The sequence below is a fragment of the Pseudopipra pipra genome, chromosome 1, assembly GCF_036250125.1.
Source record: "Pseudopipra pipra isolate bDixPip1 chromosome 1, bDixPip1.hap1, whole genome shotgun sequence".
In the NCBI taxonomy this organism is placed as follows: Eukaryota; Metazoa; Chordata; class Aves; order Passeriformes; family Pipridae; genus Pseudopipra; species Pseudopipra pipra.
This window is the reverse complement of record NC_087549.1, coordinates 119,139,714-119,165,826: the sequence shown is the minus strand read 5'-3', so window position 1 is coordinate 119,165,826 and position 26,113 is coordinate 119,139,714. Positions and strand designations below refer to the sequence as shown.

Sequence of the window (26,113 nt, the reverse complement as noted above, 5' to 3'; positions counted from 1 at the left end):
CAATTGTCCTTGTGGTTATAATTAGTGTCCGAATTTAGAGACTTTGCTGCTAAATGCACACCCACCCGCCTGTTATTCTTACTGTGTCACTTAATGGAGATGAATACTCTTTTCCCACCTCATATTTATATCAAGGCTATTTAATTTCTTTAGGCTGCTATAATAGGTTAAATGGCAGTCTCAGCATCACTCTTCATCTCCCACTGGACAACGAATGGCATTATAAGACTGAGAATAGATGAAGGCATATTTACATTCATAATGTTCTTGACTATAACATTTATGTAAATTATGATTTTATATTTGCAAATACTATAATTTTCAGTTTCAATGAATACTTTACTACTCTTTCATCATTAACTTTCTATGTACATTACATGGAGACAAAAACTAATGAAAAATAAAGAAACTAAATGATGTGATCAGTGAGATACAGATCTTACAGAAGAGGAAAAAACGCTTTGTTTCTCAACTGATCTTACCCTTATACAGACAGGAGCTGAACTATACCTCACTGCTCATTCGTAGTGTGTAAAACTTACAGAGGTTTTTCAGAAGCTAACAAAACCAAATTTCACATAATGGCTTGTATTTTAACCCCACCAAAATTTAACAATTGTATTGCTCATGAAAATGCAACTTTTTCCCGATCTGTATAAAAAATAATTTTTCTCTTAATTGACGAAACACCATGGAAACACTACGTTAATTACAGAACTGCATGTAGAGTTTGGGAACATGTTTACAAATGTTACACAAGAATGAAAACCTCCAAAATATCAAATTTCATTAACTAAGCTACTGCTCCACCAAATGGATAGAACGATTTTTAAATATCCCCAGAGTAGAAAATGAAGTTTCATCTCTCATACCTATCGTAACATGTACACACTTAACACACAAAACCTGTGTATCTCTATGCACAGATTGTCATAATTTTTCTGTGATGGTCAGTTAAGTATTTCCTTCAATTTTATAACATGCAAATCTGACTCAAAAAAAATCTGTGCTTCCAGAATGAAAAACTGGCAAATCAAATTGGTCCAAATATTCTGACACATTTTTAAATGACAAACTTTTTGTGTGTGTTTTGGTATGAGCTTAGTGTGACATTTTCAGACTGTAAATGCAAACATATGTAATGAAACAGCTCTCAAACTACTGCAGTCTCAGATACATATGTTATTTTTAAAGAGGTGATTCCTTGATACCTCAGAAGCACTATGAGAATGAAGAAATGTCAGGAAGTAAAATTGGGCATGGAAGATGAGTCGGATCAGTTCTGTGTATAATGAAATTGCTGGTTATACATGTTGTTTTTCAAGTAACTCAACAGGTAATCATTAGAAGACTCAGGCTGAAATGCATGGACTGTGTATACATTCAAAGAGAAACTCTTTAAAAGAGCAGTGAACTTTCTGGTCTCTCTTACCTTTGTGACTTGTAATAGAAATGAAATGGACTTCAAGATTATGTCCCAGTTTAGCAAGTGGAGGATATATGGACTCGGACAATGGACCAAATCATCAGTCTCTTCCATTAAATATCACTTCCCTTTCCATAATTTATCTTTCTGTGTAAAGTAGTTAATTTCCTAAGTTTCTGCTGAAGGCCTGGTAAAATGGAAGTCCGTAAGGGTATCACTGCTACACCAGACCAAATTACGGCTACCAAACAGGAAACCCTTCCTCTCAGCACCCTACAAATACTGTGAAAAGGGAAAGTTACTTTGTGGGACTTTTAACAATGAAACCTTAAGGGATGTTGAGAAGACCTTCCCAAAGTCATAGAGTGAGTTTGTACAGGAAAGAGTGAAATCAATCTCATACCACTCCCTAGTATTTGCTAGAGAAAATACCAAATCCTTAAACTAACCTCAACATTAATTACAAAACTTAAAACAGTCACAAGAAACAAGATGCTGGAAACTATTTTAATACTGACAAAGTCTTATGAGCAGCTTTTACCACAATTCTTCAAAGAAGTTTGCATATGAATTCTTCTGTTCCTGCATTTTAATTTTGGCCACTAATGATATATATTTAAGAAAGAAATTACATCAGAAAAGTTAAGAAAACTACACTAGCCAAATTTTCAAAGAATCTAGGAGCATAAGGCAGATTCCCATGCAGAGTAAAAATGTCATGAACGAGGAAATCTACTGAATATCACAACTTTCTTTTTTACATGAAATAGTTCATCCTTTTCATAATGTGTTTAATACACTATCTTTTGGAATTAGAGTAAGATATTCTATCAGAATAGAATAATATCTATTCTTGTCTGTTACATATCTTTGCTAAGAACTAAACATGAAAGTAAAACAAAACCATGATTGTTTCCCCCTAAAATGCTACAAAGCCATGCAGCTTTCATAACGATAGTTTTCCTGCACAAAAATAACCACAATTTCATTCAACATTTACATTTCATTCATGAAAGTGGATTTAGTAAGTGCAATGAATCTAGATATACAATTCATTACTCACAATTCATCTAGCTGGTCGCTATTGACCTGGAGCAAAGTTTCACACTATAAAATATTCTCAGTTGGAGCAGTAAATCATGATTACACATAACTAGATACTGATTCACAATTTAAACATTTAGCCATTTCCTTTGCTTTTGTCAAAACTTACTTTTTACACAGTGAATGCCTTTTTAAAAGTTTTGAGGCCAAAATCAGACTGAAAGTATTGTACAACTTTTCTGTTATAAAAACCAAACCAAACCAAACCAAACCTACCCAATCACAAACCACTTCACCTAAACTCCCATTATTTTCAAGTATCTATATTCATACTGAGAAAACTCAGTAACAGTCTGACAACTCAGAAAAGTACTCCTGTATTTCCTTTAAGTTAAATACTTTCCAAAGTCTGAGTCTAAATGACCAAAAAGAAACTAAGTGCAATCTGTGCTTTCAAGAGCAACGTGTAATTAAGGTCTCCCAACCATTTACTCAGGAAGAAATACTGTTGCTTCTGGATTTTAAATTAATTAAAATCACTTCCCTGTCAGATGGTATGAATGTCTCCAAGCAAGAGAGTCTTGATCTACTTTTTGTTGTTGGGAAGAATACATTCACCTAAAAAGGATAGTATTTTCTTCCTTTTCTACCCCCTACTCCCCTCTTGACAAATGACAGAGAATAACAATTTTTTTCTCTGATCCAGCCTGGATCCTACAATAAAGTATATTTCTGGATTTTAAAATAATCTAGATTAATATGCTAAGACAAATTTTGAACATTTAAAACACAGAGAAATTCTTGCAACTAACCTACAGCTCCCTTGCAAAAGATGAGAAATTTGGCAAGTTCAAAGATACAAGCACAAAGATTCTGATTGTGCTTTTCTATGTCCTTAAGGCATGTATGCTCCTGAACAATAATGATAAAACAACATTCAACCATTTTTTTTAAAATCTAGTTGAACCACTCGTGCCAGAATCAATTCTTCTTAAACAAATGCTTATGAGAAAAGATCTTACAGGATCAGATACATAATATCGAGAAAACTACTGCAAAAGTTGGTGGCAAGATTTTAACTCTCCTTTAAAAAGTATATATCTGCAGAAACATTATGTTCTCAAAGAAAGTGTTTAATATGAAATCATGTACTGTACATCACTCAATACAACCTTGAACAAAACCACATTAAGTTGCTCAGAAAGTTCTGAGTTTTATGTCATTTCCACCTTAATTTATCCAAATACAACAGACCACTGATAACACAGAATAACTTCTGACCATTGTGGCTTCTATTACCCTGAAGAAATGTATAAATTTCTATATTTAATATATGTGTTCATTGAATGAATAGCACTCAGCAACGTGTGGAATGTCTAAAATTAGTAGGCAGTTGGTCATCACTGTCACTTTAATTTGGCTTTATTCATCTGCTTTCCATCTAATTACAAATGCTGGCCAGTCACAACAACTGAGAAATGCTGCTGCTTGCATTGCAGATCAGTCCCTAATACTGGACTCCAACTGCACATGGCTGGCATCTGCACTGGTACCTGTCAGTATTATTTAGTATATGTTTAGACATTTAAATCCATAAAACTTAAAAGAAAAAACAACTAAAATTCTGTGAACTTCCTTTAAAATTTGTCCTAGAAGCAAAGCAGTCTAAGTCCCACAGAATTTCTTGAGGAGGAGGAAACAGAAACAAAAGGAAGCCAAGGATAGCCATGAAATAGCATCCCTTCCCTTCAAGGTAAGTTACAGACAATATTTTTTTTTGTCCTTAACATTTTAATGAACATTATCACACCTCCAAACACATCAGAGACTACTGTCTTTGACTGTCACATTTATGGTAAGAGGATCACTTCAAATACACCAAAACATCATTACAATCTTGTTTCCAAGTACACACCACTGGCAACCTGACTGTTTCTCCCCTCCATGGTTTTTTTCATGCAGATACACTTAAAGTTGCCACTTTTAATCCTTTAAGCACAATTTTAACAAATGCTTTTTAACAAATTCTCATTATCATTTATCTAAGGCAGCAGTCATCTCTTACTGAAAACAAAAGAAAACAAACCCAGAAACTAAAGTCTTTTCACCAGTGATACAACTTGATACCAACTGTTCAAGTGATACAACTTGTTACCACTGCAGTGCTTCTGAAAAAGTTTGAAAGTGAACAAAATGCAGAGGAAACATAATATAATGAAACTGTGTAAGAGACATACATAATAGTAAGCAGGTAATCACAAAGGGGAGAAGTTGCTGTCCTCAAGTAGAATCACAGGTTTGGGTTGTAAAGGACCTTTAAAGACCATCCAGTTCAACCTCCTGTCATGGACAGAGTGGGGGATATCTTCCACTAGACTAGGTTGCTCAAAGTCCCATCCCAACTACTCTTGAACACTTCCAGGGATGGGACATCTGCAATTTCTCTGAGCAACCTGTTTCTGTGTCTCGACACCCTTATAGTAAAGAATTTCATCCTTAGATTTCATCTAAATACACCGTCTTTTACTTGTAAATCAAAGGCCTAAATCCCTTCAGGCCCTGCTAAAAAGTTTTCCTCCAGCTTTGTTATAAATCCACTTAAAGTATAGAAAGGCAGCGGGAAACTCTTCCTTAGTACTGGGATTTCCAACTACCAAGGCTGGTTTCTTGGATAAAATGAAAATGAACTATAAAGCAGGCACCAAGTACAATGAAAAAAACTCTGCCAGACCTGGCTGGGCTCTATCCAAGTCCAGCTCAAGCTTCAGAGCCACGTTGCCCAAAAGAAGGCTCAGGAGGCAAATGGGGCAACTTGCCAGGGGCAGGGGCACAGGAGATGCAGTGCACAAAGAGCACTGACAGGCAAACTGAACTAACAAGAATCTGAAATAGCACCAATTTTGCCAAGTGAGGACCAGCTACATAAAGTAGATAAATCTAACATGGTATAAAGAGGAAAAAAAGGGATGTTTGATGAAAATAGCCTAACAGCACGTGGTACTGCTAGTCCTCACTAGGAGAATCTGACAGCTACTTAAAAAAAAGCCATAGTAATTACTGGTCCCAAGTTGATATTACGTACCCTCATGGGGAACTGATATAACTCGATTTTAGTGCTTTGCAAAGTAACTCTTTATCCCGGACCTGTTCTTCCATCCTTTGAAGATGCATGCCCTGCAAGTTTTGCTACATCTGAGAAAAAAAGTCCTTATCTTATGGGTATCTTTCACTATAGCTGATCGCTGCAATACAGCCATAAATTTAACACAGGAGCATGGACCACCAACACTGTAGGAACAGAAACACTGCAATGAAGGCTGGTTGGGTTTTTTAAATACGTACATGTTGTGCTCATACAGATGTGTGATGACCTCTATGAGCTGCATAACAGTGTAACAAATGGGTAATTCACTTGCCCCACAAACCACAGATTACTGTAGAATTTAAGAAAACATGCCATCTGTAATATAGTTGCAAATCACTAGTGCTTTTTAGATATAGAAGTTTACTTAAAGAAGTAACTGACAAATTATAAAATACTACCTATTCTAGAGCCTGTAAGAAAATACATAAACTCACTTAAAGATTTCTTCCTCTTCTTCAAATTATAAACACTTTCTGCAGTATTTAATAACCTGAGATATTCCATTTGGAAAAAAAAAACCCAGTTCATTTTTCTTGATGCTTCATAACCCAGTTTATAAAACAAAGACTTTAGATCCAGGCTGCAAGCCAACAATTATCAACTATTATCCAGGATTTAATTACTCCCTAAGTCAAAGGAACTATGTTTAAAGCTATATACTACTTCAGTGTCCTAATAAATCACTTCAATAGTGAAACTTGTTTGACCAGTTTCATTATTATGTCAACATAAAAATATTTGAAACACAAGAAATCAAGAAGTATTAAGTGAAACCATCTCGGAGAACACTGGAAAAATTTCAAGCAGACGTAACTACAGGAAAATAAGTAACTGGCATTTACAAATATTTTCTCTCCAGAGAAATTATCTGTCTTAAATGTAGGTTTAACAAATTAGTAATAAAAGGAAAGTACACTAAATGAATATTATCACTTTCCCATCAAAGAATTCTTAACATGATTTAATTCCAAGTCTACAAAATCTACAGTATACCAGTCCTGAAACAACTGTGTGAAGCTTACTATGAAGCAAGCACACAGATTTATAATTTTAATCAAATTATACATGTTTGAAATACCAGGGTTCCTCAAAAACATCAATTGCATGTTCTTTTCTGAATTAGCAATATGCACTGCTTTCTTTAATAAAATTTCTATGTTCTTGTTTTCCTAAGAAGAGCTGTAAAACTGCCATGGACAGAAGAAATTCACAATTTGGCAAATGGGTGATGGGGGAGGAAAAAAATGCACTTTGGCACTCTATTTTAGTCATGAAGACAGAGCAGACAATTTCTTTTTTTTTTCTTCCCTTCTCATTTTCCCTCATCAGCCAACAAGAAGCACCAGATCTACTGACTATATGCATACTACCTTACTGCATGGCTAAGAAAATCAGGTGATGAAATGGAAGGTAAGAGCAGCAGGCATAGCTTCAAGTTTGCATCTCATGTATCAAGCCTTGCCTATAGTCTCTTCTACCACTGAACAAGCATAATACCTCCTTTCCAAAGGAAAGATATGTGGCAGGTTACATGGAAACCCCTGCTGCCTGAAGCCAGCCTTCTTCACTAGTCTGAATGCTACCTCCAACACTTGAAGTGATAGAGGAAGGAAGCATCACACTACTGAATTTGGCTCACTTTGAAGTCACTATGAGGTAGAAGCCAAGTTTGTCAAAAGCCTTAATACTTAAAGATCTCCCAGGCTTGTTCACGACAGTATAAGGCTTGTCTTATATTAAACGTACATTGAGCTAACCAGAATATTCAAAAGCTGTTAAGGTAATTTTCAACAATTTTAACTAGTTTTTGAAAGACATAGATTCTCTAGTAATAGAAAAGAAAGCTATTTTTAATTAGTTTTCCTAAGCAGAAAAAAAAAAAAAAAAGGACATTCCTAAAATTATGAAGTGCAGTAAAATCAGTTCATTATAATTACTTACTATAGCATTATCATGTCATTTTTTAATTTCCCAAAGCTGGATGCAATGAAAAATCATCTTGATATAACCTATAACAAGCAGTCTAAACACTTGAAAATGGTAAAATGATATAATTACACATGCACATACAAAAAGACTAAGCCACCAAAAGCCCAAGTCTTTACTTCTCAACCCTTTTTGACACTTCCGAAATTCAGGCACACATCCAGAAGAACTTTCTGCCCCACGTCTGGTCAGTACAGAAATTGAGGTTAACCTTTAATTTTTAATGTCACCTGCAGCCAGTGACTGCTTTTTCTAATGCAAGTGACAGATAAACAGCAAAACACTCCCAAGATGATACACAAAGCACCACATACCATAAGTGCATTTTTATTTTTATACCAACTCAATTTCTCAAATGGATAACCAATGTTCCTACTAATTTACATTAAGAATTGAGTGAGGCATGAAAATTGTTCTGATGCATAGGCTCTATTTCTTTAATGTACTGCATAGTGTTCTGTATTTTATTGCAACACTGGAAAAACCTAACTACACTTAAAAGGTACAGAAACTACACATACAAAAACAGAAGCACATATACGTCTTAAAAAATCACTTCACAAAGAGTTTTAAATTATCCAGAGAGTAGGAAGGAAAAATAACTAATTAAAGTCACTGATGGAAGTCAGTAAAAGAAAAAAAATTGTTCCCATTAAAATGAGTTTTCTGACCTTTAATTACTTGAACTAGTATTTTTTTGTAGACCAATACTAGTACTTTAAATCTACATTGCTAGGATTTCAACTTTATAATTCCTTCATACAATTCAATACTATCACCGTAACATTTGCAAGGTAATTCCAAACTAAACAGAGGGAATATGGCAAATTGAGGTAATATAGTCTAGCTATTTAAGGCCAAATTGGCAAGTCTTTAACAGTAAACACTGTATCATTACTAAACACTGCCATGTTGTTAATGTAAGGAGAGGTTTAAATTAGAGAGTGAATTGCCCCTTCAGGTCGGGACTTGGGGCATATTATGGGAGAAAGCAAAGAAAAGCTCCCACTGACACTGTCTATGTTTCACCAGTTCTGTGGGAAGCAGACTGCAATACAGTTATCCGTCACTTTTAAAACCAAATACTGCAGACAATGTTTTCACTTGTCTTTTAAAATTTAGCGTAGTGAACTGGGGAGAAAAGAACCTGTGTTTGTAAAGTAAGATTTCTTTTGATACAGAAAGGGTATCGAAAATAGTTTTTCGACAACTGCAGGAGACACATCACAAACATCATTTTTATATATGTTAAATGTGTAACTATGACATTAATGAAAATGAGGCAAACTCAATTTGCTTTTTAAAAAAAAAATTATAAAAAAATTAACTCACACAGTGGTGGGTGCTCAAATACAAAGGAGACAGTTGTCTTTAGAAGGATATTCTCTGCACATTCAACAGTTAAGCAGTGCTGGGATGTGGCCCAGCCACCAGGAGCAATGACAAAGCTGGAGCAGCAGTTCCAGTACCAGACTTCTGGAATTGACCTTCAGATGGAGAATAAAGACACTTGGTGAAAAAATGCTCAAAATATTCTGAATTTTTTGTTTGATCTAACAGGATTCAAGTAGCCTAAGCCACTGGATTTCTTCTGGACATTCAACAGGACAAAACCAAAAGTGACTGAAACTAGGTTTATTTTTTAAGTCAAATAAGTCAAATAAGTATTTCACACAGTCATGTATCAGAAGAGATAGAAACAACATGTAAAATAAGTCCATGTGGTTCAATTTATTTATTTCTACGATGACAATAATGGTAGAGAGACAACTCTTAACAACTTTAGCATTATGAAGACTTCAGTATTCAATCTGAAATTTTTATCAACATGCAATTCTTGGCTACTTCTCAGCATTATTTTCTCCTCCTGTGACTGAACTTCTTAACACCATGTATCTTAAAAATTTCGGCAATTTGACATTGTTAGATCTACTTTCTATAAAGCTGTTAATTCATTATTAATAAGACTCCAAAAAATTGTATAGAGTTCAACAGCACACTACAAACAATCTAAAAATGTTGAAAGCTATGGTTCTAAGAGAAATTTAACAAATGAAATTCCAGCAACTGAACAGCCATCTATCTTTTAGTAACTCTCTTTTAACTGTTCAAAAATGCACTTTTTAAATCATGAAAAAAATATTTTTAAAACAACCTCTCTTCAAAACATATTTATGCAGAATTTTTCAGCTACTTTGAGATAATTAAAAATAACAATGGATATACTGATATTTTAAAATAATTTTTCCTATTACAAATATACAAAGCTAATAGTGTTGAATTGGAAACACCATCTTCTCTTTTTGAAAAGCTGGTACTTTACTGTTTCTACAGTGTTTCCATCACAAAATATAAGAACACAACCATCTAGACACATTTTTTTAAAAAAAAAAGTCCTAAATGACACTGATTTTGCAAGTAAATACCCAAATAGCTCCTGAAATCTGACCACTGTTGTCAGATTAGAGTGTAATATGACACTGTAATATTATGGTGCTGTAATATTTAGAAATATACCATGAAAAACATACTCACTTTGAAGAAATAAATTTAGGGATTTCTTTTTTTAGAAATTAAATTAAACAATTGTCTTCTCTTGAGTATATTAAACAGTTCCAACCAAATAGTGGGCTTGTTTGGTTTTTTTGTAATTTGGATTAGCATTCTGGTTGGAACATACTAGCACATAAATGTATTTTTATTCTAGAGCATACTTTGAGTTATTAAGCCTGGCATTAAATTTTGTAACAAGATGTAATATATCTAATTCAAGAGGGCTTACAGTATTCCTGTATTACTTATTAATATGTTAAGTGAATGTTTGGACAATTGATTTCAACTAAGTTTTGTGAGTAAAACATGTGACAAAATACAATTTTCAAATTACATAGTCCATTTGTCATAACTACCATTCTTTCTAGTTTTTACAGGTGTTAATGAATTAAGCAAAAAAAGCCACAATGACTAAATAAAGAACATTAGCCATTTCAGAATTTAAAAGAAACTATTAGCACAGTTTATATAAAGCCATTAACAAAGTATCCTTGCGGTTCTGCTTTCTTATTTCCTTTTTCTGCTTTTTATACCCTCCTTCCTGTATTTGCCCCCGAAGTCTGTATGTGTATATTTGCAGAGGACTCACTACAGTGAGACCACAGCCTCGTACTGAAGCAATAATGAATAGCAATTGTATTGCTCAATATCATGACAAGCCAATAGTCACCAATCAGTGATTGCTTTGCTTAAGAAAATCAATATATTTAACATACTAATCCTGTACATTCTTATGAAACAACAGAAACAGTCCCAGCCAATGGCTTAAGTAATGTTTATGTAGCAAAAAAAATAGAAAATATTTCTGTAAGTTTTGAAAACAGAGGTGATGACAATGTATTTCATATCAGTCCAGCACTATGATTTTTGTGTGATTCTTACAATTGTGATAGTTGTTTTCAACAGGTTATACTGCAGAACAGTCTCTATGCCTGCACTGATGTTTTCTGAGTTACAAATGAGTCAAATAGAGTATGGAGGATGGGAAAAGCATGATCTCCGTTTGAGCCTTTGGACTAGCTGAAATCAAAAGACAGACTTACTGTGAATATGAAGAAAATTATATCAGAAAAAGAAAAAAAATGAAGATATGAATAAGTTACTGGAAAATTTACAAAACATAATAGAATATTACATCAAGATTTGTATTAACATGACACAAGATATAAAGATTATTTTTCTTGAAAAGTAATAGACAGTAACTTGACTACATGAGCTAAAGTATTAGTAAGAAGAAACAGGAAAGAATCTGCCTGTATTTTAACAAAAGTGATAGCATCCTCATGTAGACAGCTCACTTTGAAGGATCCATGCTAGACACTTCCAGAACCTACTTGGGGACTCCATAAATCAATACCATGGCAAATGCAGACCATCTGCCAGACTTCTTGAAAATTATTTACAGAAAATAGTCTTCAATGTATGAATAAAAATATTTCCTCACTTGTGCAAATGCTTCCATACCCACACAGAACAGAGCAAAGCAGGAGAGTTCAGTATCATGTGCTAGCAGAAGGTTCTTAACAAGTAGAAAATTACTCCCATGTGGAAAGAAGTAGGTATCAGGAAGAAAATGCAGGTAATTTGCCTTAAACCTCTAAATGGGAAGCTAAATTTTCAAGGTAACAAAACGGGTACAATAGCACATACTTTCCAAAGGAGTATTTATGTTTCCAGTGGTCCACTGGTCATACAACTATGTTCTGCTTAGAAGACTGAGAACAACTGATGAAAAACATCCCAACACTTTGCCACTTGTTCTCACTCAGTCTTACCTCAAGATCCTTTCTACAGACATTAAACTAAAGGGCAGGAGGAAGAAAAGGGAGTGAGAACAAAGAAAAGAAACTAGCTTATTTAACTACATATAACCATATATTTAACTACTATAACTAACTATTCTCTGTTCTTCCTCCCCCAATACTGTTTACATTTTTTAAAAAAATACATAACTAAGAATACATGTAGCAAATCATATAAATTGTTTGATATTTCACTATTTTAGTAAATACATTTTATTATTTTCTCATAAGATTTAATGGTGTTTCAAAGATCTATGCTGAAGGATCTAAACCTGAATGTTTTTCAGTGTCTTTCTATTTAAGTAAGTAAATTTTAAATTTAAATTTTTAAATGTACTGCCTTTTTGACATTTGTCCATCATAATACTGTAACAGAATTAAAATATTAACATTGACATCAAGATGTACTGCAAGTATTTTAAGAAGAATAATCCCTTTAGAAACAGAATATGTAGCATATTTAAAGTATGGAATTTGGTTACTGAAGAGAGTCCCACTTCTGCATTGCTTCTAAGGTATACAGATACAAAAAAGAGCATTTTAAGATGCCAGAAGCCGAGTAAGATACTCTCTTGTATAGGTCTATTAAATCTGTGAATGCAGGAACTGCTGCATTTCACAGTCTATTATTTATATGACAGAATGAAGATCTGAAAACATGAAATATAGCCTTAAATTATTCACTTATTCTTTTCACAAAAGGAGAAACCGTCAATCTAACACTAAAAGACTTCAAGCATATTTCTAAAGGTTTCATGAAAATTGCCTTATTTATCAAAACTTTATTCCCTCTGTTTGTTCATTAAATACTGTAGCTTTGCATTAAGGTCAAGCAGTGTCAACCAATTACTGTTGTTGGAAAAGTCCTACTTCCTTAATACTCAAAGAAACCATCGTATATAGTAAATTATTTTAATAGGCAAACTGAACACTGTTTACCCAAAGTACATTTCAACCATAAAAACATATTTTAAGGGTTTCTATCAACAATCAATTATAGTACTATTTATTATGACAGTAGCATTAAGCATGACTCTTTGTCTGCTCAAATGCCAGCCTTAAAAAATATACATCTATTTTAGCATATTCAGCAATATTCTGTTCTTAGTTCATAAGAAAGAAAAGTAACAAAAAATCAAGTGACTTATAAAGCAAACTGAAAGGCAAAAACCTAAAACATTGAATTTTAAAGAAACAGTATCAATTGGTATAAACATACTGGCTTCTGTCTTCATTCTCTGTTGGTGAGCAAGAGGGCTCAGCTTATATGACAGACCAGAAAAGAAATCCACCCTGCTTTCACTGCTCCTAATTTTGTAGTTTTGTTTTTTGTTCTCCCTCTTGCAATATACAATAAGAGGAGTAATTTAAGTGGTCATACACAAATTTATTATATGCCAAGAAAAGGCCACCCATAGACCATCATATCCAATACCAAAGTCACAGTCATTCAGAATAAAAGGATTTCCATAAGGTATTTTGATGTAACAACCCAGGACAGTCTCTCTTGTCCTACCTCAGTCTTCTACTTGACCCATTTTAGTGGCCTGCAGTTCAAAAGGCTAGAATGATGGTTTTAGTATGCAATCACCTTTATCTTTACATTTCATAGAAGCAAAATTTTGGATCTCATTTCCCTTTGGAACTGACCTGTTTATTCACATTCCTCCTAGTACACAAGAAGTGATAAAAGAACACTTAATTTTCCAATGGTAACCTTTGAAATCTTACTATGAGCCTAACTCTGCCTTTCTGAAGTTACAAAACATGAAAAAGGAAAGAAACTTTTTTCTCCACATCCTGTCACCTTGTCTCACTAGAAAAAAGTTTTCATCCATGCCCTGTATCAGTGATCAATGAGACCTACAGTGATACAAGACACATACACTGTTGCTACAAACAAGAAGAGAAAATAGAGTAACAAAAGGAATTAAAAAAAACCCTGAAAAGAGTCATGCTGAAAATTATGGAGCAGGAGAGACATAACAGAGTAGGGTCTGTTGTCTCATTATTTCTAAGAGATCAAAATAAAGAAAATCAAAAGAAGTAGAAAAAAACAAAAACAAAAACAAAACAAAACAAAAACCAAACCAAAACAAAACAGAAACAAAAAAACCAAACAAACAAACAAAAAAAACCCAAAAAAACCCAAACTTAGACAAGTCCTCTCCAGTCCCCCCCAGGATGAGCTAAATCCCACCTTCAAATTACAGTCTACCAGTGAAACCTGAACAGATTTTAGAACCCAATACTGCACAAACAAATTTCAAGAAGATAAAAGAAGACAGAGAAAAAATTATTGATACCTTCAAACTCATCTGAATTACTTCACTAGGAGGGTGTTAACTGGCTTCATGGATGAGAGGTAACAGTAGATGTGAAACGAGCTTGAGATTAGAGAGGTTTTAAACATGTTCTGCATTGTTGATGCCATATAGAATGAAATACTGCCCAGATATAATCACTATAGGCTGGACACAAAAATGACAGAAATCAGCAAGGAACTGTTCTTGAAAAGATATTTTCAACAGCTCTGTCAAACTGGGTATATATTTCAAATGTAACTCAGAGACATTTGCTTAATTTGTTTCTATCTGGTGTTTTCATAATAATCCTAGTGACTGCAAGTAAGATTATTTATAAAATCAGCAGATAATACAATGTTGGGATAAATCAGCAGCACATCAGAGGACAGGATCTGATCTCCAAATGCTTTTGAAAAATGGAAGATATGGTCAGAAATCAACAAGGCGATTCAACAAAGACAAATCCGATGCACTATATTTAGAAAAGGTGCATCATAGATATGAACACAAAATGGACACATTTCATCATTCTTTGGCTAAAATTACGTAGAATTTCATATAAGGAAAAATGCAACACCAATTATTTTTATTTTCACATTACATGTATGCTCTTAAAAGGAGCATGAACAACTTCATACATGAAAATGTAACACATAAACAGTAGAAAGAAATTATATCCTGTATTGCACAGCATGAAAAGAAAGTGTTTGTAGAAGGTCTCCTTTCTCTGTACTGGCTTCTTCAGCCATTTCATGGATAGCTTCTTATAATTTCTTACCTCTTGTCCTGTAATAACAATTGCAAATTGTTTGCAAAATGAAAGTGGCATGCTAACCAACAGCACTTCTGTGAATTAGAGAACAATCTTTAGCTTTAAGGGACATGTTATTTGAGTATATTGGATCAGAAGAAATGGATCTTCTGTACTGATGAAACACTTCTTGAAAGGACAGAGAGAATAAACTTTGCTCTTCTAGATCCATCAGCTCTGCTGGATAACACTACCCAGCAGTGGGAGATATGGAGGTGGGTTGTAAGATAAGGAACAGGCTAAAGGCAAGAAGAGCTGTTTTAATTATAGCTGGGAACACAGAATTTGTTAAAGGAAGTCTACTGTATAATTACATTTGAAAATTTAGCAAGATGCCCAGAGGCTGGCTTGCAGCTGTCAGGAACTGGTAACGCCAGAGTTCTGCTCAGGAGGCAACCACTGCTACAGCTAAGCACACCTCCATCTCCCTGTAGTTGAGCCGACTTTGATAAGGCAAAGGAATGACTTCAACTAAAATTAGTAAGATCACACAACACACGAAATTGTACCTATTCTCTGTAAAAAGTGTTCAGAGATTGGGCATTATTTTAAATGAAGTTAAATGTATATCTGCAGGTTTTGATACTACACTGAATATTTTTCTTGAATGAGTGTCAATGGTATTTTGTGAATTGCATATTTTATTTAATAACAGATAAAATTCTGGTGGTTTTTAATAATATTAATTCATAATCAAACTAACCTCATCTAAAGGATAATATGGATTTGCATACAAAGTCATAGTTCTCTTTTTGGTCTATCTGGCCCAACCAAATGAAAATGGATGAGGGGAAAGCAGACAGAATGCAGGAATAAAAAAAAAAGTATATCTGCTTCTTCCTCGGATTTAGAGCTGAACCTGTTACTCTGCAGACAAACTGATCAATTATGAAACATGACTAAGCCATTTTGGGGGGGGGGGGGAAGTAGGACTGAACAACTGAAAAAACTGCTCATTTTATATGAAGTTAATGATTCTACTTCAAAAAAGTATATTCTGCTAATTCAGATTTTAGCAAATGAAGTGCTGTGCATGTTGGAAAACATCACCAACTGTATTACTGGTGTTTATCTAAAATACATCTGGCTAAAAAATGAGCAAGAATCATAATACAGTCATAAATTTGACCATATAAAATTATGTTGTCATATTAACATCACAAGAAAATAATAAGCTCTGGAAGACAGAGCAGACTCCACAAGCTTAATCCACAAATGTAACCCAAAACTTTAGAGCAGAATTATTTCTAAACGCTGTGACAAGTGCTTCTTTTACTTCAAGTTTATGTCTCTGTAAGGAAGTTAAGTATATATGTGTAATTGGCATTACGGTCTTAAGGAGAGAAAACTGAAGGTCATTTCAGCTTTATTAAATCTGCTGCTGCTTCCAGATTGAAGAAAGTGCTTAAATCCTCAAATCATGTTGAAAGTAGAAGTGCAGGCAGCACATCAAATATTCCATATTTGCTCCATTAGTCTAATGATTTTGTTTGATACCTCATTATTAAATTCAGTATAAATACTTCAGATGTCTTTCCTATAGAAAGGTAGAAATGTTTTCTAAGTATCACAGACTTTGCTCACTTAGAAAAATGTTCTCAGCATAAGACTGAATAAAAAGTTCATTTCTGCGCATAAAGTCTGGCTTTGGCTCAGTGTAACAGGACTAGAGCAGGACTGGTTTTTGCTATCTACAGTTCATTTGAGGAGAGTGGAGGAAAATCACCCCAGAAATCAGCTATTTTATACAAATTTCTCTCCTGTAATTTTTATTATATCAAGATGGACATTCGATCAACAAAAGGACGATCAACAAAAGAAGGGTACCTATTGAACATACAAAGTTTCAGTTTTGTTTGACTTTTAGAGATAATTAACCCTTACAATTTCACATATTCCTTTGCTTTAATTTTGAAATTAAAATATAGTCACTTTAAAAATTAGTCTTTAAAAGACATACAAATTAAAACTAAAAGATAAGTTTTGTTAAAAGAGAAATTAAAACCCATTTTGAAAGAGATTTCAGGAGTACAATACTGATTTCAGTCAGTGACTTAGTTTTTATTTAAAATATAATTTTTTCAGGGCTGTCTAACTACAAATATTCTGAGTCTTGGTCAATTCTGGTTGCACAGATATTGCAAATGTAAAAGAAACATGTTGGGCTTCATATTGATTTCTCCTACTTCAAGCATAACAGTTTCCTATGTTGACTTTTGTCACATCCATCTATACTGCATTATATAATGCAGCTTTAAGGACTACAATGATCCCTTCAGGAATGCACAGAGAAGTCTTTCATTTAAAATACTACTGTAGAAGACCAAAAGCATTTTCATGAAACAGTTACCCTTATGTATCAACTATTCCACAGTAAAATACAAGAAAGCCAACTACATTACATTGCTGATTGCTGCATGTTCTTGCTGTAGCTCTGGACAAAAAAATAAAAAAAAGGCCTTTAACCTTCTGAATATTGATTTTGAAAGAAAAAGAACGTCTTATATGGAATGTTTCTGTAGATTCTAGTAAGTAAGTACAAAAATCTGTAAGCCTAAGGGCACTTTTACCTTTATTTTAATAGACAGAAAGATCCCAAACATAAAAACAAAACAGAAGAAAGAAAAGTCAGAATGACCTTCCCTGCTGATCCATAATGCAAAACGAACACAGCTCACATTCGTAGAAAATGCACTCTTTCCAAGAGCACGAAGCTTTGTACAGAAATAAAACTTTCCAATACAGTTGAAAAGCACTAGTTCCCCAATCTGTCTGTGCTTCCACGTAGTTCTACTTCTTCTGCAACATGATGTTCCTATCATCACAAACACGGTGTGCATTCAATACAGTTTTAACACACAGGGATGTACAATACTACATCTTAAATGACAAGGGCCAAAGACCAGTCACACTAAAGCTCAAAACCTGGGAATAAAAAGGCAATTTGCTGTATCTGTGCCAAAACTTGTTTTGACACTGCTCATATCTGTACATAACATACAAGACATTATCTAGTCTTTCAGATTATAACTCTTTTGAGAAAAGCTATTTGCCACTTTTATGTTTTAGCTAAGGAGTTATGATTTCTGTTGCTCTTACCACTAGATGTATCCATAACATATGATAATTTCTGTTTTCACCCTTTCTGATTTGTACTTATCTATGTATCTGTCCATTGAAACCAGTGATTTTCAAAACAAGTTGCACGCATAACTTAGTAGAGTTTTAACATGTATGACCATTTTTATAAGATTCAGGTTATCCATCCAGATGGAGGTAGACTTTAACATAAAGTTACTTAAAATGGGAAGAAAATCACCTACTGTTTCTAAAATTGCTTTCAAATATTTTAGTTTGTCTCTATCCTTTTTCTCATAAAATAGGGGATGTCAAAGAGCATATAAAAATTCCTTAAATTAAGGAAAGAAAAACAAGAATGTACATTATATATAAGTGGTAATAGGCAGAGACAACTTCACTAGGCTGTGACATATGACATCTGGTAGACTATTATCATAATAAATGGGAAAAGTAGGTGATATTCTTTCAAAAGCAAGGTATGAAGAAATGCATCTTCATCAGAATGACAAACGTATCTGCCTTTAGCAAACATAGGTCAAATTGAAATTCAATATCTATGAACTAAATATTTCACTTTATTTAATCTCCTTTTCTCTTTGATTTTAAAAATTTCACTGAAGTACATCTTCATTTATCAGAGATATGTATTCATGTAATTTAATTTCTTTTTAGTGAGGATAAATTAAACTTGATAATAATCAATGGTTAAAAACTCACAAGAAACAGCCTATTGCTTTTTCACATTTTTACAAATCACTTTAACTATGTAAAATAGTAGCTTAATGATTGTCAAACAACAATCTACATATACTGTACATCCATCTGTGATTCCTATTGGTATAACCATGCAGGTATCACAGAGGTGTTGAAATAGCTTCAGCTTTGCAACTGATGAGCTGAAAAGTAAAACCACTAATCTCCTGGGGATCATACTATGTATTTCACAGTATGTGCAAGCTACAAAAAAATTTTCTCATATAAGAGAAAGAAAAGGGAAACACTGACTTTCTGAAGTTAGATCTTGTTCCCATAAATCATGTTTCTTATGGTTCCTTTTGCCTCATGCTTTATTTTTCAATTTCATGTCATCAGATGAGAATAAATGGAAAGAACCATCATAAAATTCATATTCCATGGAGACTGAAAATTGTCACTGGGTGCTTTAAAAAAACTTAAAACACTGCCTTTTTACTTGTGACTAAAACCAAGTCCTAATTTATATTTAGTCCTTTCAAAACTAAATATATACCTGCAAAGTAACATTTCCCAGATTATAATTTTCTACATATAAAAAAAATAACAGAAGTTTGAAAGTCACCAAGTGAACGGTGAAGTCACAAAGCAATGATGAGTTTTTGTAAGAGTCACAGATGGAAAGAATTCAGGAAAGTAAATGAAAGAGGCTTTTTATTTTTTTACTTGTTTTTGATATGAAAATTTACTTGGAAAAACAAATTCCATAGAGGTACTGAAATATAAAATATTAAAAGAAAGGTGGTGGAAAAAAAAGGTGGAAAATTAATATCAGTGTATTCCTAGAAATCCATTTGCTTGATAATGTGTTAGTTTTGGGGTCTTTTGAACACTCTGCTGGTGAAGACAGTCTGTATGATGGTATTTACTTTTCAACCACTTTCAAGAAATTAATAGTGATTTGGTTACATATTTTCAGATTTCAATACAAGCTGATGATGTTAAGATACCAGAGAGATTGATTTGGCAAGTATATCTCTATGCTGTGTGTACTCTCACTTCACAACTATTGTCTCTTGTAACACATTAATGAGGATGCTAGAAGAATAGAAAAAGGAACCACAAAAATTGGTTCTATAGACTCTAATAAGTGCATGACAGTTTAACGCTGATTTAAGATGATCTGACAGGAGACAGATATCCCATTTTGGCCCTGTCACTGCCTTCCTCCGGAAGATAGGTTTCTGCTGTGAAGCAAGTTGTGTCCAGCCTCTCCCATTCACTGGAAAAAGAGCCTGGAAACACAAACCTGTCTAAACTTCTTTAAGAATAAGATGATGGAGCATGAAAGAAAACGGAGATGGCAGCTAATATGTCCAAAAAAGATACGTTAGGAAAGTGGAGATTTCCTTTTAGACAGGTTGAATGGCTAAGCCATTTTGTACAGTTGCAATTCTGTTCTCATACCAATTTTATTGTTTTTAAATCAACTATCAGAAGCATCTGGAATGTAAAATAAATAACTTCTGTTTTTTCTTCAACACATATCCAAATGCACAAGAACTTCATGAAGGAGGATGGGAAGATATAACGCTGCATGAAGCTGGAGTGGGGATGATGTCAGTGAGCTAAAGCCCAGACTCCACTCTTTATGGTAGGTGTTGATGCCCATTCTCCAAAAAATGTTTGGTAAGTCACAGGCACTTGTACTTTGGAAGTTCTACTTTGCTTTCTGCAGTGTAGCACAGTTGGAAAAACTAGATTATAAATGGACTTAACACTTAGTGTTCTACCTATTTACATGAACATGGGGAAGTTCTTACAGCTCTCCCTCTCAGTAATGAAAGAGAAAAAAGAAAATAAATGAAATACAATAACAGTGGTAGTCAGATTATCAAAATTCCATGTCACGATAACTCCATCCATGGTTTTGAAATTTGTTCATGCCCAAAACCGAAATAAAGAGGAGTATCTACTATCTACTACTATCAGCATAGACAGCTGCCTAACACCTCATATCTCGGTTAGAGACTCTTCATAACAAATTAGGGAGCATTTCACAAATCATGTCTTAACAGAAAAACTGCATCAATTTGCTACCCTAATCTGACCATTTTCAGTAACAGAGCTCGTATTCAAAACAGCAGTTATACTGAGCTCAAGAAGAAGATTTTAAAATAAAACCCAGAATTAAATAGAGCAGACTACAGAAAATTGAGAAATAAGAAAAGTCACAATCATACAAAGATACAAGAGAAACTTCATCCACAGAAATTACCTAGAATTATGAAACATTACTATTTGATAAATAAAAATATAATCCAATCATTAATGCTTGAAAGCATCAATTTAAGCTCATCTACTTTCAGCAGGAAAAAAAACTAAACAAAAAACCAAGCAACCGTATTTGCCTTATTTGTTAATTCCTTTGTGTAAACTTGCAGTTGACAAGGTAAACTTGAAGAACCTGGAAATTCAATCAAAGTAATCTAAATGACCAGCTAATAGCCAAAAAAATAATAGATCTAGTGCAGATTTTACTCTGACATAAAGTTGTTGACAATACATTTCTCAATAAAGAAAAATTGAATTATAGCCTTAGGGTGGTTTAATTTGGTACAAATTTTGAATAATGTTATATACATTTCCAAAGCAGATGCTAAGAGACTCTACAAGGACACTCAGCTCAATCAGAAGCCAGATTAAAGTTCCATCTGGAGCAAAACAGTTCCACAGCTCTATTACAATTAGCAGAGTCACCAATGTCAGATTCAAAAGTTGGGCAACATGAAACTCTTTCTCTTCAAAATACAGCTATGAGTCCAGAAACCAAACAAATACTTCACACATCTTTAAAAAAGAACTTTTCAAGTAGTCACAAAGTTGCACTTCTGTAGTCAGGTGAAAACTCTCATTTGTATTATTATGGTCATGTGAATCACAAAGACTACTCAGACACAATTATTGCATGCATGTAGCATTAAAATCACAAGTTCAAGTAGCTGCAAACTCAAAATATCAGCAGGCTGAGAATAGCACAGAAGCTACTTGCATTAAATAAAATTCAAGCTTGATTTCAAATTGCCCTGATCTTTGCCTACCCAATTCCCAGACTTCTTGTTATGAAACAAAGCATTTTCCCAGCATGTCATGCTGAAGAACTGCACCCTGAAGTGACCCACCTTTAGACAAAATAAGAACAGAATTACCTAAGAAACCTAATGGCTGAAAGTGAAAGCCTAATTCTTCAGCCAAATATTCAATGTAACAATGTTTTCCTAGATTTAAGCAAAAACTAAATTTCTACTCAAGTTTACCAAATGAAAGCATCCCTTCAAAGCACAATTCAGCAAATGGTAGTGCTGATACACAGACAGTAACAAACATGCCGAAGACAGGAAAATAAAATATGCCACATGCCTGAAATTTACTATTTTACCATTTAAATAAATAATACATTACACAAATAAGCAAGCCTGAATGTGGAAGTTAGAAATCAAATGCCCACATCTTGAATCTCTTTCCCCCGAAATAAATCCACAATGGTTAAGTAGCAACAGAGACTTTTAAAAAATTACATCTCATTACACACATTTTCATCAAGGAAAGACTCGGTTAAAGAGCATATTTATATTTTTCCAGTTGCTGGTTACACTAATCAGCCTGATTTCTATTATCAAATAGTAAGCTGCTGAAGGTCTGAAAATATCTACAGTGTCAATATTCAGATAAGGTCAAAGTGAAGAAAAAGAGAACTGCAGCCACTGTCCAGTTAGTAGCCCATACTGTTCTGCAATGAAGAAGTAAATTTGAACTTGCAAAGAGAACAGCAATATTCACAATTTTATATTTAGTACCTTTAATTAGTGTTCAAACACTATCCAATAATGTCCACATCGGAAATTTAATCTTCTAAATCTTTAGAGAGAAAAATTAACAATCTGGAGCAACAATGCAACTTTGTCCTTAGACAGCCTCTGTTGTTATTTCTGCAAAGAGGGCACAAGAGAACTATTGCCAACACTATGCAGCAGGATGGAGGCATTCAGAAGAAACAAACAGGAAAGACTAGTGGAAATTTAAACAGAGAAGCAAGATACCACAATTAAGATCACTGCAACCCAATCAGTGCCTTTGGCAGAACATTGCCTTTTTAAGGCAGTGGTAAACAAGAGTGTCCAATGCTGCTGGTTACACTAGAAAGGGCAAAGGGCATCCACAAACTCCAGTGCTGTGAAATGATCACTGTATTTCAGTTCCACACATGAACATAGTGGCTCATCACAACAGCCAGCTTCCCTATTAGTAAACCCAGGTTTTCTGAGAGATTAAAAAATAAAATGGCACCCAAAAAATTAAATGTTAATTTACAGAAAGTAAAGGATTATAACTGAAACACATGTCTCAAATCCTGGGCTGGGGCCACACCACAAGCCTAGGGAGTCTTTCCAACAGTGTCCAGGAAACTACCAAATTCTTCTCTAAGAAATATCCATGGTGGTAACTGATTATTCATGACAGAGGAATGTTTGGACAGCACAGGTCCTGGTCACCAGCTAACTGCAGTGATATAGAGTAAAGCACGGGCTTCAAAAGGTTTCTCCAAGAATTATCTTTCTCAATGTTGAGTACATAAAAGCCTTATTGAAATCAGGCACGTATATTAGGCTTTTGCAAGAGTAAGGAACTATTTAGCTCATTCCCACAAGCAGTAATCACCTACACTTTCAATCTTCAGCACATTTTTCCATGAAGGTATGTACTGCGATGTAAAGATTTTCCAATATAATCCATCATCCGTGACTCTTGTGGCAGTGATGAACTTGCATAGTTCTGGACAGAAATGATGCAGTAACTGAAGAATCTTTCCTTCCTCATTCAAACACTCAGTAATCCAAGTGAGCAAACATAACTTTACTTCTTAGTATCACACTACCTGTCCCCAAGCAAATAATGAAATTTCTGGACAAAGGCCAACTACAAGCATATTTAGTTTCAGACCAAGCAAGGAACAGAAAGCAAATAGCAGCATCTCTGAATGATCTCTTTGTGAGGAAAGAGAGGAAAAATATTTATTTTCACTATTCTGTGTATCTCAACAGCTCTTGACCTATGATGAACTCTCACCTACTTTAAAAGATATCACACAAGTTCTGGTTACTCAAGTGATCTGCGTAATTCTGGTAGAAAACTCCACACAATTCCCAGTAGTCCCTTGCCTGTGAAATTTCTGAAGTATCTGCTCTGAAGTATTCTGCTCCTTCTCAAGAGCTACATACAGCTGTTTTGAGCCTTGCCAAGTGACACAGGCATAGGATTAACAGTGTACCAATGCACCATTCCAACTGCCTCCTATGATCATGCCACCACCTTAAAGCACTTGAAAAAACCATCTCATGGACAAACAGCTGGCTGATGCTGAATCTAGTGAAGATATGGATAAGGGATGGTGGGAAAAAACCCAACTGAAAACATTATTTAGTAGATTTTTTTTTTTTAATCAACAGTTCACCAATCTACTCTGTAGCCTAGCAACACTCTTACATCCTTCGTTGATGCTAACCTGGTATTTGGCAGCATCTGCAGAAAAAACACTTATCACCACTTCTGTTAGCTGGAAAACTCTACTCCATTCCAGCAATGACTAGAAGTTACTCAATTATTCATATCTTCATCATCACTCACACTGCAGCATATTTTAAGATCAAGGCATAAAATTCTGGGTTTGAGCTCTCTCCTCTGTGTTCTTGCCTGATATCAGTTTAAATGACTACCCAAATTTTGATGGGGAAGAAAATTTCCTTTGATTAGAAAGACAAAACTCTTCCATATGAAGGACAAAATTTTCTTGGAGGTTGGTCCAAGACCACAAAACAAACATTCCCACCAGGTAACAACCACTGCGATCATCAACTCCAAGTCCAAAGTGCTTTTCTTGCTCTTGCTAACCTATGCATCAAATTGTTTTGATCAAACACTTTATACTAAACAAGCTGCTCTTCTGTTAATACTTATTCCCTTGAAAGACACTGACAGAACACAGCACTTACTGCTTGGCTGAAGCATCACCAAATACTGCTATGGGGAAGAGACCTCACCAGAGAGGCAAGATCCCAGTCCACATCGGTATTACATTTGTCTGCCAACAGCAGCCATGCTCCTACTGCCTTCCGCCTTCCCTACTATTACCAGAGAAGGTTTACCCCTCTTTTTATAACATGCACTTCTCACTTGTTCCAAAGGAAGCAAACACTAAAAAGCTGACGATCATCTTCACACATGAATTACTTCTCATTGGCAAACACCTTTACTGTGCTTTCTGGATATCTGCTTTAAATGACAAAGACAAGACAGAGACAAGATAAATTTAAAAACTGGTCTAATGTAGAAGGTAAAGGGTTGTATTTTTTTTTTTTTCAATTCTATCTTCTTCTGTGTTCCATAGCTTGTTAGCCAAAATTGTTTTGAGCAGTTGATTGCATTGTATACAGTGCACTCCTCCCACCTCTTAAGGCAGAAATATAAGAAAGAATTTTGAGAATATCTCCTAAAAATAATTTAGTTTTAAAAGACAATGCACTACATAGATATTTACAGAAGTGTAAACTGTCTTTAAATCAGTATTTTAATCACTGTATGCAGTCTACTTCACCAACAACTTGGAATTGACACTCTTCTTTTTTTAAGGAAAACAGGGCAGATTACCTTGACCAAATTATTCCATTCTATAATACACAAAGACAGATTAGTAATTATTTGTTGGAGGAAAGCTCTTCCACGTCACTTTTTTTTTTTTGGTATGTGCATCAAGATGATTAAAGAACAATTCTAAGGAGATGGAATAACAGAATCATAGAAATGTTTAGGTTGGAAAATACCTATAAGATCATCAAGGCCATTTCCTCTTGTCCTACCACTTGTTACCTGGGAGAAGAGACCAACCCTCATTTCACTACAACCTCCTTGCAGGTAGTTGTAGAGTGCAAAACAGTCTCACCTGAGCCTCCTTTTCTCCAGGCTTCCTCAGCCATTCCTCACACAACTTGTGCTCCAGACTCTTCACCAGCTTCGTTGCCCTTCTCTGGACACACTCCAGCACCTCAATGTCTTTCCTGTAGTGAGGGGCCCAGAACTGAATAGAGGATTTAAGGTGCGGCCTCACCAGTGCTCCTGTTGGCCACACTATTGCTTCTACAAGCCAGGATGCCACTGGCCTTCTTGGCCACCTTGGGCACACTGCTGGCTCACGTTCAGTTAGCTGTCAAC

The 26,113-nt window shown here is 34.6% G+C and overlaps 1 protein-coding gene across 4 annotated transcripts in view; it reads right to left on the bottom strand.

Moving 5' to 3' along the window:
- TBC1D5 (TBC1 domain family member 5) overlaps positions 1-26,113 on the bottom strand; it is a 319,471-nt gene that overhangs the window by 240,361 nt on the left and 52,997 nt on the right. For 3 of the 4 annotated variants that reach the window (XM_064673504.1, XM_064673496.1, XM_064673525.1), the window contains exon 3: positions 8,934-9,088. The exons of the other annotated variant lie outside the window; for it this stretch is intronic. The gene's annotated coding sequence lies outside the window, so the exon portion shown is untranslated. The remainder of the gene's footprint in view (positions 1-8,933; positions 9,089-26,113) is intronic. 4 annotated transcript variants of the gene reach the window in all.